This window comes from Anneissia japonica, unplaced genomic scaffold, assembly GCF_011630105.1.
Source record: "Anneissia japonica isolate Jap-2015-1 unplaced genomic scaffold, ASM1163010v1 scaffold352_len1594369_cov220, whole genome shotgun sequence".
Taxonomy (NCBI): Eukaryota; Metazoa; Echinodermata; class Crinoidea; order Comatulida; family Comatulidae; genus Anneissia; species Anneissia japonica.
The window spans coordinates 928191-942241 of NW_022751928.1; positions in this window are offsets into that span (position 1 = coordinate 928191).

Here is a 14051-nt window from a genome sequence, read left to right on the forward strand (position 1 = left end):
TTTGATTATTTATAAGCATATATAGGCCTATATATATTTATATTATTAGGCTATATATTCCGCAATGGTTTCTTGTCTGCTCATTGCCGGTCTTCAGACAACTGGCTGCCTAATATCAGGCATATAGTTATACATATGCCTGATTATCAATCCCCATTTACAAATTCATATATGAATAAATCGCTAAACAACACTATACAAAAAATGTGTTATTGATAATGTATATAAACATTGATATTATAATGTTGCTTTATCGAGTCCATACACAAGTTATACTTTTTGTGTATAGTGGTGCGAAAGAATTGATTCCTCCATGGTGTAAACATGGTTGCGACGTGAACGTCCTTTCTTGACCACAATGCTGCTGCGTATAGCCCTTGTTGGCGGGGAAAATGAAATTTTAATTGGAAATACTATCTGATGTCTAATAATTATAATACTAATTAAAAAATATACTATTATACTTTACTTGATCAGCCTTGTGTAAATCATATCGAAATTACAATTTAACAACCAACAACTGAATGAGAAATTATAATAAATCCAAGCGACATGAAAACAATATTCTTAATCCAACTGACTACGAACAAATTGAAACTAATTTAGTTTTCCTAAGAGATAAACTAACTCAGGTGACTGGCAACTCGTCCATCCTATGGGATTGTTCAACAGAAATGGAATCATCACCGACCTGTCTCAGATTGTACTCTCGAAATGGGATTTTTCTAACGGTAACACTCTGAAAATACATCAAGTATTCATTTAGAACTCAGATTGCAAATCTCAAAAACTCATTCACCGTTGGTACCTTGTGCTCACGATTTTACAGATTTATGCCCTGATGTGTTTAGTTTTAATATCCTTTATAACAATGCATAATTATTGCGTATACGCACGCACATACATTCCTATTATGTCGGTAAAGCCTATACTAAAATATGTAGAATTTATATTTCAATTGTATAATATATATACATATATATATATACATATATATATACATATATATATATGATCTTGAAGGAAGTTAGCCGTTAACACTGTCCTTATTAAACACTGTATATGTACCTTTGATGATTTATATTATATATATATATATATATATACATATATATATATATATTTATATAAATGTAGAGAATTTAACATACGTGCATTCATGATTACTGACATCCGATATACCATACATAATACACCTATTTACTATAGGCCTATATAATAAGCTTATATATATGTATAAACATATACACATAAATTTAAATTAAATGGTATAGGCTTAAGGTATATAAACTCTGTATAAACAATCAGAACTCGAACATCCATACACACTTACATATAAAACTTGTCCAAAAATAAATCTAATTTGTCTTTTGCGGCACAATCTACACATACAGTATACGATCATAAATAATTAAAAAATAAATAGATATTAAATGTTAAATAACGATTACAATGTACACATAATCTGAAAATATATTTGTTTATCATTTAAGCATCATTTGTTTATAGACAGGGAACTAGGCCTCATAGGCCTACTCTATACTATACACTTTAAAATAGACCTTTTAATAAGCTTATATATATGTATAAACATATACACATAAATTTAAATTAAATGGTATAGGCTTAAGGTATATAAACTCTGTAGAAAAAATCAGAACTCGAACATCCATACACACTTACATATAAAACTTTAAAAAAAAAAAAATCTAATTTGTCTTTTGCGGCACAATCTACACATACAGTATACGATCATAAATAATTAAAAAATAAATAGATATTAAATGTTAAATAACGATTACAATGTACACATAATCTGAAAATATATTTGTTTATCATTTAAGCATCATTTGTTTATAGACAGGGAACTAGGCCTCATAGGCCTACTCTATACTATACACTTTAAAATAGACCTTTTAGTTAAATTTATGAATCCGCATAGGTTTTATGAAGTGATATATCGTTCAATATTGTTATTACATAGGCTTATCCTAACGTGACAAGTAACACACGCACACTTTGTCCAATAATCACACAGCGTTAAACGCAAATGCGCATATAGGCAGTGTGAATATGTTAGGCTTAGGCTAGGCCTAGGCCTAAATATAATCAACGAACTTTTCACCTTTTAAATACATTTTATAACAAATAATATAACTGTTTTATTAGGAACATACCTATGTATTTTATCATATAAACATCATTTTAAATAGAATTTAATTTAAATTTTAAAATGACCATAACTTTACAACACTAAATTTGCAGATACAGAAACCGTGCACCCAGGCCCGCAACACATACTCGCTATTGGTTTATTTAAGATATACAGTAATAAAACGCTTGTTTGGAGTCCGAAATGACTTCAAAATGTGTTTTTATTATACCATAATTAATTTTACTTTTTACCTCACTGTTAATATCATTTACACAATAAGCCTACTATTTTCATAATTTGTGTTATTGTTTATTTCTTTTTAATCTGTTATGTAACTAATTGTAATTTAGTACCGTATAATAATTACAATTTACAAAATTCATATTTAGTTATGAATAAAAAATACAGCCTGTGTTTATCTTACTTATTAAAAATAACTTATAAAAATAAATATTATCAATATATATTACCGGTATTATATATATCATTAATATATTAACAATATTCAGGCCTGTTATTAATAATAATAGCATGATTATTGTTATTATTATTAAATGCATTGTTTTATTATAACCAGTTGTATTATTTATTTTCCATGTTTTATGATTATTAATAATATCTTATTAATAATTATTTATAATAGACCTGCTGTATTGCTTTTAAACTCAATAACTTGGCAAAAAATATGTATCGTAATAGATACAAAATGTTCAGTTCAGTCACCAAAAGTGATCTTCTAATATGTACTATATGAAACATAATAAAAATAATAACTATTATTAATATTATTATGACAATTGTTGTACACTATAGGGCTACTTATTTTAGTATTATTATAAACGTGATGTATGGTATATATTTATATGTAGTATTAAAGCATGTAAAATAAGAAAATCTTTGACAGATAGATAAATAAATAGGACAAAGTGAACTTTGGCGTGTCATTGCAATTATGATGAAGAAAACATTGAACCCGGAAACTATTTATACCGTAACCTACGTAAGTATTAAATATATTAACATTGGATCAATAGTACGCGCATAATTAGCATCATAAAAAAACATAAAAATGTGTATTACAAGTAAATGTTAACACTGATTGAACGGCAAATGACCTCAATGGTCATCGATTCAATTACTTAATTGTTGCAAATTTATGAATAAAATATTATTCTTCAACGATATTTAATCTAGTTACCAGCATTGAATGCGATTTAATTGTTTAGTTTGGTACAAATTATTGTTTCATACAAACTTTGATATTGTTCCTAATCCTATGCGCATTATATTTATCGTTGTTCCCAAAACAAGTGAACAATAACGCATTTAATCCTATTTCATCTTGCTTTACCCATTTTAACTACAAATGAACATATGGGTAAATTTTGTCACTTTTAAAGTATAAATTTTCCCTCGGTTATTATATTAATAAACTGAAGCATGTTGGTTTGTACTGCAAGGTTGGTTTGGAATATACCGCCATGGTTTGGTGAACATTCGCTGCGGAACTATTAAAGATCTCCGCGCTGGTAGGTGACAAACAAGACACTAGGCTTTAGTGACGCAATTTAAGCCCGTAATTTGAGACTCAAAAGACGCCAAATTTATCTCAATGCGTCTTGTCATCCGTGACATACTACCGTCAAACGGACTGATCGGAGGGGCTTCAACAATAATGATCAGTACTACCACCTGCGTCTTAATCTTACCCGAGAAAATATCAATACAAACATAAATACTTAGTTTTAATAAAATAAATAAATAATAGATGATTATAAGTATCGTTTTATAATCGCATTTGTCTTGATGTTATTGTTAGAAAAAATTCCAACATCTTAGTTAACATAATACAAGAAAGTACAATTTAAGATTTAAAAAAAAACTTAATATTACAAGATAATTTTTTTTTTTAAATATTATCACGGGAAAACATATTAAGATGTTGATAAGTTAAAAAGGTATATAATTTAATTACCATTAAATACAGTACCGGTATTCGTTTTGATAGTAAATTAAACTAAAATACTAAAATTAGAGGGGATATTTATTTGTATTAATATAACAACATACATAATCACAGCAAGTTACACTAAAAACGATAAGATTAATATAAAATTAGAACGAATGCGAAATTTTAAACACGGTATTACTTTTGCAGTAATAGTCAAACAAGCGTATAAGTAGGGTGGATGTCTATATTAAACACGGTATTACTTTTGCAGTAATAGTCAAACAAGCGTATAAGTAGGGTGGATGTCTATATCACTGATGAAATTATATTAGATATGAAAGCTTCTTTATTCAATTGTACTATTTTTCATTCATCAATATAAATCATTACCAATTGTATTTTATACCATTTTTATGGTTTTCTTAATGTTAAATTATTATCTTTCTTCTAATTAAACAGTTCACTGATGATAATAAACAATTAAGAATATAGTGTACATATTTTTTTATATTATACTTTATTATCTGTAACTACTACGACAGCAATAACTATTATTCTTTTACTGCTATAGTAATAATAACATTAATAGTTATTAATATTATTAATTACGCCTATTATTATTAAAAGTTTATATCACAAATCATTATTACCATTATTATTATTATTATTATTATTATTATTATTATTATTATTATTATTATTATTATTATTATTATTATTATTATTATTATTATTATTATTATTATCAACATTATTTATATTGCACTCCGAGCACAATATATCAATCAATCAATTATCTTGGTATCTATATTGAAAATAAATAAATAAATCATGTTATCCATAGGCCCGAGTATTAGTATTTCGCATTACATGATTATAGTATTACCAACACTCCTAGCACCAAAGTGTTGTAACATGAATAAAAAAAAAATCTTCATTGCAAATGTATATAACTCGATAAAAATCCATCTTTATTAAAACTGTAAATGGTCTAAGCTAAAGCTGTTTACTTCTTGATATACCGCCCAATACAATCTGTCTCTATTTTAAATGCAAATCGGCCAATAAAATTGTCTTCATTCGAATGTAAATGTGAAAATGACAACAGTGGCAATGTCGTTTTAACGATGGTGTTTATAATTGCAGTTGCATAATTACCTTGATACACAGATATAAGCGACGGCAAAGTAGAAGCAAAGCGCCGCGTCATGTTAACTATTGAGTTGTCAACTTTGACACAATTCAGCGAATGAATATGGGCTTCATAGGCCTGTAATGTAAATCGTAGTAATATTGATAACAGTTGTTCTATTATTATTTTATAAATAAAATAATACTACGGAATAATAATAATTATAATAATAATTATTATTATAATAGAGACGCCAGACCGCTCATACTTTATTTGACTAGTAATAAAAGGTTCATATTAGAAATTGGAAATAATCTAATACCAAACAGTCGAATAATTGATAAAAAATGTCTATGATGGAAAACATTTCCAATTTAAAAAGGATACACTTTAAAATTTGTATAAGATAATATGCCTGTAAATTATAATCCTAATATTTACAGGAATGTAATCAGATAAATAAATATTAAGTATTATTTTCTAAAAATTTCTTCTAGTCATTGGCTTATTATAAAGTTATCGGCATCAGTTTAGCTACAGTACACGCGAATTGTTCTTATTCTAAAGTTTGTTTTACAATAACAGCATGGAGCATTATCATCACCATTATCATTATCATTCCCATCATTGGTCATTATGATTATTTTGGATTTAGGTTTAAGTCCTCCATGTGTGAAATTATACTACGGGACTTTATACGACCATTACAGGTGCAATGTTCCGTATATAGCTTTAAAAAAGACAAAACATGGCACGAATTTTCTTGTAAAAATATTATTATCAATCATAATTTATGCATTCATTCAGTTATTCACTCTTTCAATAATTACTTAACGTATTGATAAATCAATAGCGTTAATTTACGATAAAAGATAAGGGTAATGCAGCGGGAGTGCTAAAAGTATGTTGTGTGATATGCGACCTGGTTTATCACCGTGATAATTATTCAATTCCGCACATAAACCATGCCATCTCAAGCGATAATCATAACACGATGATAGTAATGTTGAAACCTGACAGCAATTACATAGGTCACATTATTCTAATCATGTTTTATGTTTCCATAGAGTATAAGTGAGAATGATGTTTCCAAAGTAAGGACCGACTGTGGGCCGCGTTACCGTAGCACCTGAGTAACCGCTATAAACGTTCGTTTATTATCCTAGGTCATGTACTGTATTAATGGATTATTTGATAGCAGTTAAATTTGTACGAAAACGCAGCTACAAAATATGGTGCAACATGAGCTCATACAATCAAAGCGTGTACGTAGGGTTCGTGGAAAAGTATTGGTATTCAATGTACGTATGTAGAGTACGCGCAAGTCATTGGTATTCAATATACATATGTATAGTACGGTACGCAAAAGCTGATTGGATATTTAAAGTGCGTATCACGTATGTCTAAGTAATTTGGCATTTCCGGTGGAAGAATATAAATTGCTTTTATATATAATATATATATAACCTTTAATATATAATAAACTATAGGCCTAGTCCTAAATAGAAATTAAAGAAAGCAACTTAAATAACAGATGATGGTTTACTGGTTGATGGAAGTATCTAGTAGTATGAACAATAATTAAGATTTAAAAAAAAAAATATTTAGAGATACAAATTCAATAATTTGTCTTGTTAGTTTTTCATTTTAGTACCGAAATATCAATTGGGCAACAATATAGATTTAGTTTTACTCCAAAATATACCTAATTAACTTGTTTTTTACATTGGTAGTTTGACTCTTGAGCCTCGGTCGCTTGTACTTCATATTAAACCGTCGAATGTCGACAACTGGTAAACGTATGTTCCGCCGAAAGATTAGGGTGATCGTGTATCGTCATGAGCTCCTTCGTCGATGTATATTCTGTTCCATATTCTTTATTTCTACTGTCTTTGTGTTGGTAATCTTTATTTGAAGTTAGGCTTACACTATGTCTTCTTTTTGGAAACTACTTTAAGTTGAATATTATTTTTTTTTGCGATTACGCAGCTAAAAAGTTTTATTAAAAATTGATGATATTGCAACTGTTTTACGAAATAATTAAATATTAGTGGTTCTTTTTTATGATTTAAAGTCAAGTGTAATATTAAAGATGCTCACTGTAACTGTAACGTCAAGAAACAATGAGTAACATCATAATTTTACACTTGACTTTGGATCATAAAAAGAACCACTAATATTTATTTATCGTTGGATTACAATGAATTTATTAAATAATCTGTTTTACGAAATGTCGTATTCCATTATTTTCAAACCTAGAATACAACACGATTATTGTCAATTCAAACATAATTTAATGTTCGTGCAAACCTTGTTCTTCACAATTGCGATTTGTATCTTTACTCCTGTTCTCCAGCCGCACCCGTAAATGTCATTTAGTCGTCTTTCTCCCAATGTAGGCTAAAACCATTTATACCTCCATGCTAAAACCCAGTCACAATTCTTGCACTAGACCAACTGCAGGACACCTCTTGTATTTTGTTCCAAAAGGCTAGCAGCTAAATGCAAACACAAGTGTTTGTTACTGCCTGATGTAAAGTTTTTTACATTGTGACACTTACTGGTAGAGAACCAGACGGAAGCCTTTGATCACCGGCCTATATTTACCATTCTTTTTGTTGAAATATGGAAAGAAAAGGTGTACAAGTAATTTTGTCGACTTTAATGAGAGAAAGAATTCGTGGTAATGGTGATGTGATAGTTGTTAAAAGTAAGTTACATAGGTAATTAGATCGTCTAGTTCGTTGTGTATTTAGACACAACGCATTCAGCCTGAAAGTAGTTCTTATATTTTACACGTTTGAGACAAGAAGCAAAAAGCGGAAACAAATTGATGCGTTTCAGCTCTATTAGGTCGCCAGTTTCGTGCGTCAACTGTCGAAAGAAGTTCTAACACGTTCTCTCTGTATTCTAATTGATCTTCTCGTATTATTGTTAAGAATACTGAGATAAACAGCGCATACTTCTCACGTTCATTTGTATATCGTTTTACCGGGTTTTGTTTCAAGTGTAATATTGTCATGTTGCGAACGACTCGAGTGTTTTCAATGATTATGAAAGGTACTAACCCGTTGTAATAAATTGTAGTAGATAAAACACGTTCCTTATTGACAGCAATGTAATTCACATTGGGCTACCGGTGAGTATTCACATATTCTCCCCTTTAAATCAATCTAAATAATATTTTCTATAATTGCACAATGATTGTTTTATAATTAGTGATCATCCAAAACAATTTCCATGTGAATAAACCTACATGATCGTTAATGATGAATCAGCAAAATTTCTAGTAGATACCATACTAATATAACAGATAGGATAATTAACATCAATACAGCTCTTATTTTTCGATAAATCTACATCAAAAATAGATAAGGATGTGTTTGATTATTCTTTGAAATATAGGGTGAAACGCGTGCCGGGTTGAGAGGTCAAACGCGGGATATTAGGTAAAACGCTTGCCAGGTTAAACGTGGTATTAAGTAATACAAATGCATTTAAGTAAAGTTAGGCCGACTAGGCACATATTGAACCAAATATTACTTTTAAATACGATTCATATTTTATGATAAACGTATTGTAAAAAATTATAGGCAAAAGGTGTCATTGTTTTCGTTTTAAATTTATAGAATATAATTCGTGGGATAATAAATTCGTATGTTCAGTGCTACAATGTAACGCATTCGAAGTCCATCGAATATTCGGCAAATAAAAAAAAAACTTTTTAGTAGTGAATTATGCGGTTTAACATAAAAGCACGACGGTGGTTACTTTTCCCAGTCTGAATTTTACTATTTTTGGATGAATCAAGATTAACTGAAAGAGAACAAAAGTTAAGTTTAGCAATCCATATCAACCGATAACACATCGCGTCGGCTCGTTTTCATTTCACTCATGCGAAATGATTTTTGTGTAGCGATTTCTTTCGCTTTTATAATTACTTTGTTCTTCAGGTGATATCAAAGCTTACCGCTTTGTGGGCAGTCAGAAGCAATAGAGCTCATTATTGCACTGTGCTATATGATGTGCTGTTTGAACAGTGGAATTGGATCCGGGAAATGACCATCGGTGTAGTTCTCTTGCATGTAATTATAGCAAGTAGGCCTATGCATTGTTGTTTTCATGTCTTAGCATCAATGTTAATGTAAAATAGTAATATTTTTAGCGACAATCAAGGACCTTTTAATAATAACGAATTTGCTGACCGAAGCAAAAGTCTAGCCTAGCCGTAGGTCTATACATAGAGCTATTATATAAGTCTACACTTCTCAAAGGCGTTTAATGCGCTTCCCTCCTTTAAGATAGCATCTGAGGCCGACTTTAATCCGTAAGTTCTACTAATTTACAATTGATTTATTCACGGAGAAGGCCTAACTTCCTTTTTAATCTATAGTACACATATTAATACTCGTATTAACATCAATTATAAGAGCAGCAATAGTTGTGGATATTTTGGTCATTTACGGTAATAATTGTTATTGTTATTAACTATTGTTGATGTTGAGGGTGAAGTACACAGAATATTTTTTTGATGTTCAATTTCTATATTACACACACACACACATATATATATATATATATTATTTAGCCACAATTTGTGACAGTTTGATAGAAGTTATTTGACCTCGTTCATTTGGATTTGTATACCATAAAATTTAAATTATTAATACTTTTTTATTTTGTAAAACAGTATGAAAGAAAAAAGTAAAAAAAAAAAATTAAGTTTATATATACGCTTATAGGCCTACCATGCAGAACAAATAATCGAAATGGAATACTGTACACACACTGCATTATGTAATTTGTCACATAGAAGACGATCGCAGTCTTACGTTTACTTCCCTTGTTGAAGTAAGCAATGTCTGTGTCCTTTTAAAGGATTTAAGCTTAAAAAGACTACATAGACACAAATAATAAAGTTGGTTTTTTTTGTTTTTTTAAATTTATTTCTTTCATGCATAATACATTCATAACATTTAACAGAAAAAATAACAATAAAAAGCCTTAATAAAAAATAGACATAACAATATAATACAATACAATTGTACAAGAAAAACAAATTATTATTATTGTTATCATCATTGTTGTCATTGATAATAATGACAACAATAATACCAACAACAGCAATAACAAAACAGAAGAAATAATAATAAGCATGCCATTGGGTTTACAATACAGTAGGGAGAATCAATTAAAGAATCTGAGTACATCTTTATATTTTTCTAGTCTGAGTTTTAGATCCTTGAAATGAGGAATTATATTTTGTAATTTACAGCTATAGATATAATATTTAGTGAACAATATGAAAGAATTAACAATTGGTAGTCAATCAGGCTCTCCAAAGCAGATACTTTTTGTGTCAAAATTAATTACTGTATTAGTTTCATTAAAGATAAAATCTTTAGTAGTTTCCCACAAAGGAAGACTGATTCTACACTCAACAAACATGTGTAAGAGATGGTCTTTTTCCTTATTACAGAAAGAGCATAGTTCAGACTTTACCAGACCAATCTTAAACAATTTTACATTGGTGAAAACTATTCTATGCATAAATTTAAATTGAAAAACTTTAATTTTATTGTCGATTGGCAGTTTGTGAAGTACACAGAATATTTTTTTGATGTTCAATTTCTATATTACACACACACACACATATATATATATATATATTATTTAGCCACAATTTGTGACAGTTTGATAGAAGTTATTTGACCTCGTTCATTTGGATTTGTATACCATAAAATTTAAATTATTAATACTTTTTTATTTTGTAAAACAGTATGAAAGAAAAAAGTAAAAAAAAAAAATTAAGTTTATATATACGCTTATAGGCCTACCATGCAGAACAAATAATCGAAATGGAATACTGTACACACACTGCATTATGTAATTTGTCACATAGAAGACTTTACTTCCCTTGTTGAAGTAAGCAATGTTTGTGTCCTTTTAAAGGATTTAAGCTTAAAAAAGACTACATAGACACAAATAATAAAGTTAACGAAATAGAGCCTATTAAAAATTGTTAACTAAACCAAATCTTGTTATATACAATTTTGTTGAATTTTATATATACAACTCATCTTCCATATGGGCCCGACCCCGCATTTTTATACAGTAATTTTCATAGCCACAATGAACTCGTGTTAGTAATTGTTTGGTTGAAATATTCACAGCGATGGTTCCCTATATTTGCCGAAAGAAGTCAAACAAGTCCAGCTGGGGCCAGAACCAGGAAACTAGAACAACTATTGTTGGGGCCAAGGGAGTGAAACCTCCTGCCGCAGAAAATAAGGGTTAGAATGGTAAGGTGAATTTGTGCCTGGTTGGAGGATTAGAACGGGAAATTATTAATTATTAGTCACGACGACATCAAGTGAATCCCGACGATATGGGGACCATGCTTGCACAATGAGATCCCCCTCCCAAAACCCTGATGGCGCTGCCAATGTGCAGTCACCTGTCCTGTTGACGGTATTTTTTAAAGATTGCGAGTTCAGATCTAATTTCTGTTATTATTATTATTTCTGGTTGCAGTATTTCAAATGACAAATAAATAAAATAAATAAAAAAATAATTTAAACACAATCAGCTCAAAAAGGCGGTATACACTACAAAATTAGATAGTGATTTTGGCGTCAATAATGCAGAAGAGTGTTGATCTTCATTGTATAATAATTATCAAGCCCGGCTCACGCGTTTTGCAAGGCACAACAAAATTGAAATTGAGTCAGATGGCGCGTTGGTGAGTAATTGTCTTTGTCAATTTAATAACAGACTAGTTTGCACACCTTCCAAGGTACCACGTGGGTTCGCTTGTGTGAAAGACGAAATGAAATAAGTTGTCATTAATCAAACCACAAGCATCATTAAACATTACATTTACATATTCTTTTTCTTTCCATCGTCTAGATTTCTTTATTCATACCAGACTCTAATTTCTTTTGACACCATTGTTGATTTTACTCGGCTGTATTTTAATGAAATGATGCACTATACAAATCGAGAAAACTGGTTAATATTAACATTATTGAGAAATCTATCACATGAATCTCAAGGGAACCTATTAAATAATGTGCGTCCACCAGCAAAACAAAACAAAGAACAATCACTATAGGCATATATCTGTCTCTTATACACATCTTAGATGTGTATAAGAGACAGAGTTTCATTAAAGAAATAAGGAACTTGTAATTTCACTCTACAGGCTGTTTCATGTACTAGGAGTGAAGGGAATTTCAAATTTGACGTGTACCGGTATATGTAGAGTTGGGCCGGTGTAGATGCAAATTATGTATTATGGGTTTTTGAGTAGGAATTTGGCACGGTGTCTGCACTGCGAAAACAAATAATGTATAAATCAGACAACAATACAGAGCTCAAATATATAGGAACATGATGGTATAAAATCGTATTATTACTGAACGTACGATACTATAGGTTTTTTGTGTGCTTTCATAAACCCAATTATATGGAATAGCCATATCTTTGTACGGTATCTTCGTTTTTAAAACGAAATAAATATATTCTATTCCATTTCATCATAGTTATATGCTTAATTCACTGAATGGTCATAGGTATACCCAGCGCACAAAACACAAGAAGGATCATTAGGCCTAAACCAGATATTTTATCGCTATCCTTTCGGATAGTGCCTTTTTTTCGATGTACATTGTTATTTTAATTTTTTTTATTCACCTGGTACCACATATTGGTAATAGGCCTATGTAAATTAAATAACAGCAGCACTTTTGAGACCAACAATATATAATTTATTCTCTGAAAGTCAAAATACACATACAAGCAAAATTAACTCACGCTAAAGTTACTTTTGGAAAGTGGAAACTCTTCCACTTCACCCTTGTCGGCCTCCATTATGTTTTCATTAAACCAGATTTCCCAGAAATGGTGTCTTCCTACTTTGGACCCATGGCACACACACACCAACATACCTTGTCTGCACCATTCCCAAGGGCAAAGAATTTCCAGGGGCGTATCTATAGTTCGGGGGTTGCCGGAGTGTCCACACCGAATTCGGCAATTTCAGACACCAGTACTACCCTAGTATTCAGCCACTGCCCTGCCAAAGATTTTGATCCAGCCAGCGCAACATTGCTAAAAATAGCTCGAAATCATTTTCCGGCCGACTTGTCGAAAAAGCTTTTCTGTTTATAGAAACACCACCTATGTACCCCTACTCTAGCATTGTTTACAAGAGAGAGAGTGGCATTTTCTGACTATAGCTCACTCTATCTAGTGGCGTAGGGTATTGGGGAGACTAATGAGATAATGGATTATGTGGGCCGCTAATATGATGCGATGTCTAACCAGTTGCGGCACCAGCAGTGTCGGGGCATGTTATTCTGTTGAAAACACTGCTTTGAAAAACATATTTTTGAGTCTGAAAGTGCCATTTCCAGGAATCTAGATGTATCCGTGTTACCTCAACCCCAATCACTGGTGAGTGTTTATTTTTGTACAGGTAGTAGGAAAATTTCTAGTGGCAGGTTAGAAGAACCTGGAATGCAAGTTTCTTTTTTTTAATTCTAAAATAAAATGGAGAAGAAAAGAAAATTACACTTAAATTTAAATCACAGAGTACAATTTCCGACCATCTAGAGGTACCATATTAATAAATTTTCTTACCTCATATGGTGGGGCTGAGGTGGTATTTTCTCCCATCTGAGTTTTTTCCTGGCCCTTTCTATTTCGAAAACAAATGGGTGGGGCTGACATAGAAAAAAAAGTACACAATTTATGTCGCCCCGCAGCTGGTCTCAACAGATTGGAACGGGCCCCCAGCTTAAAAAGGTTGA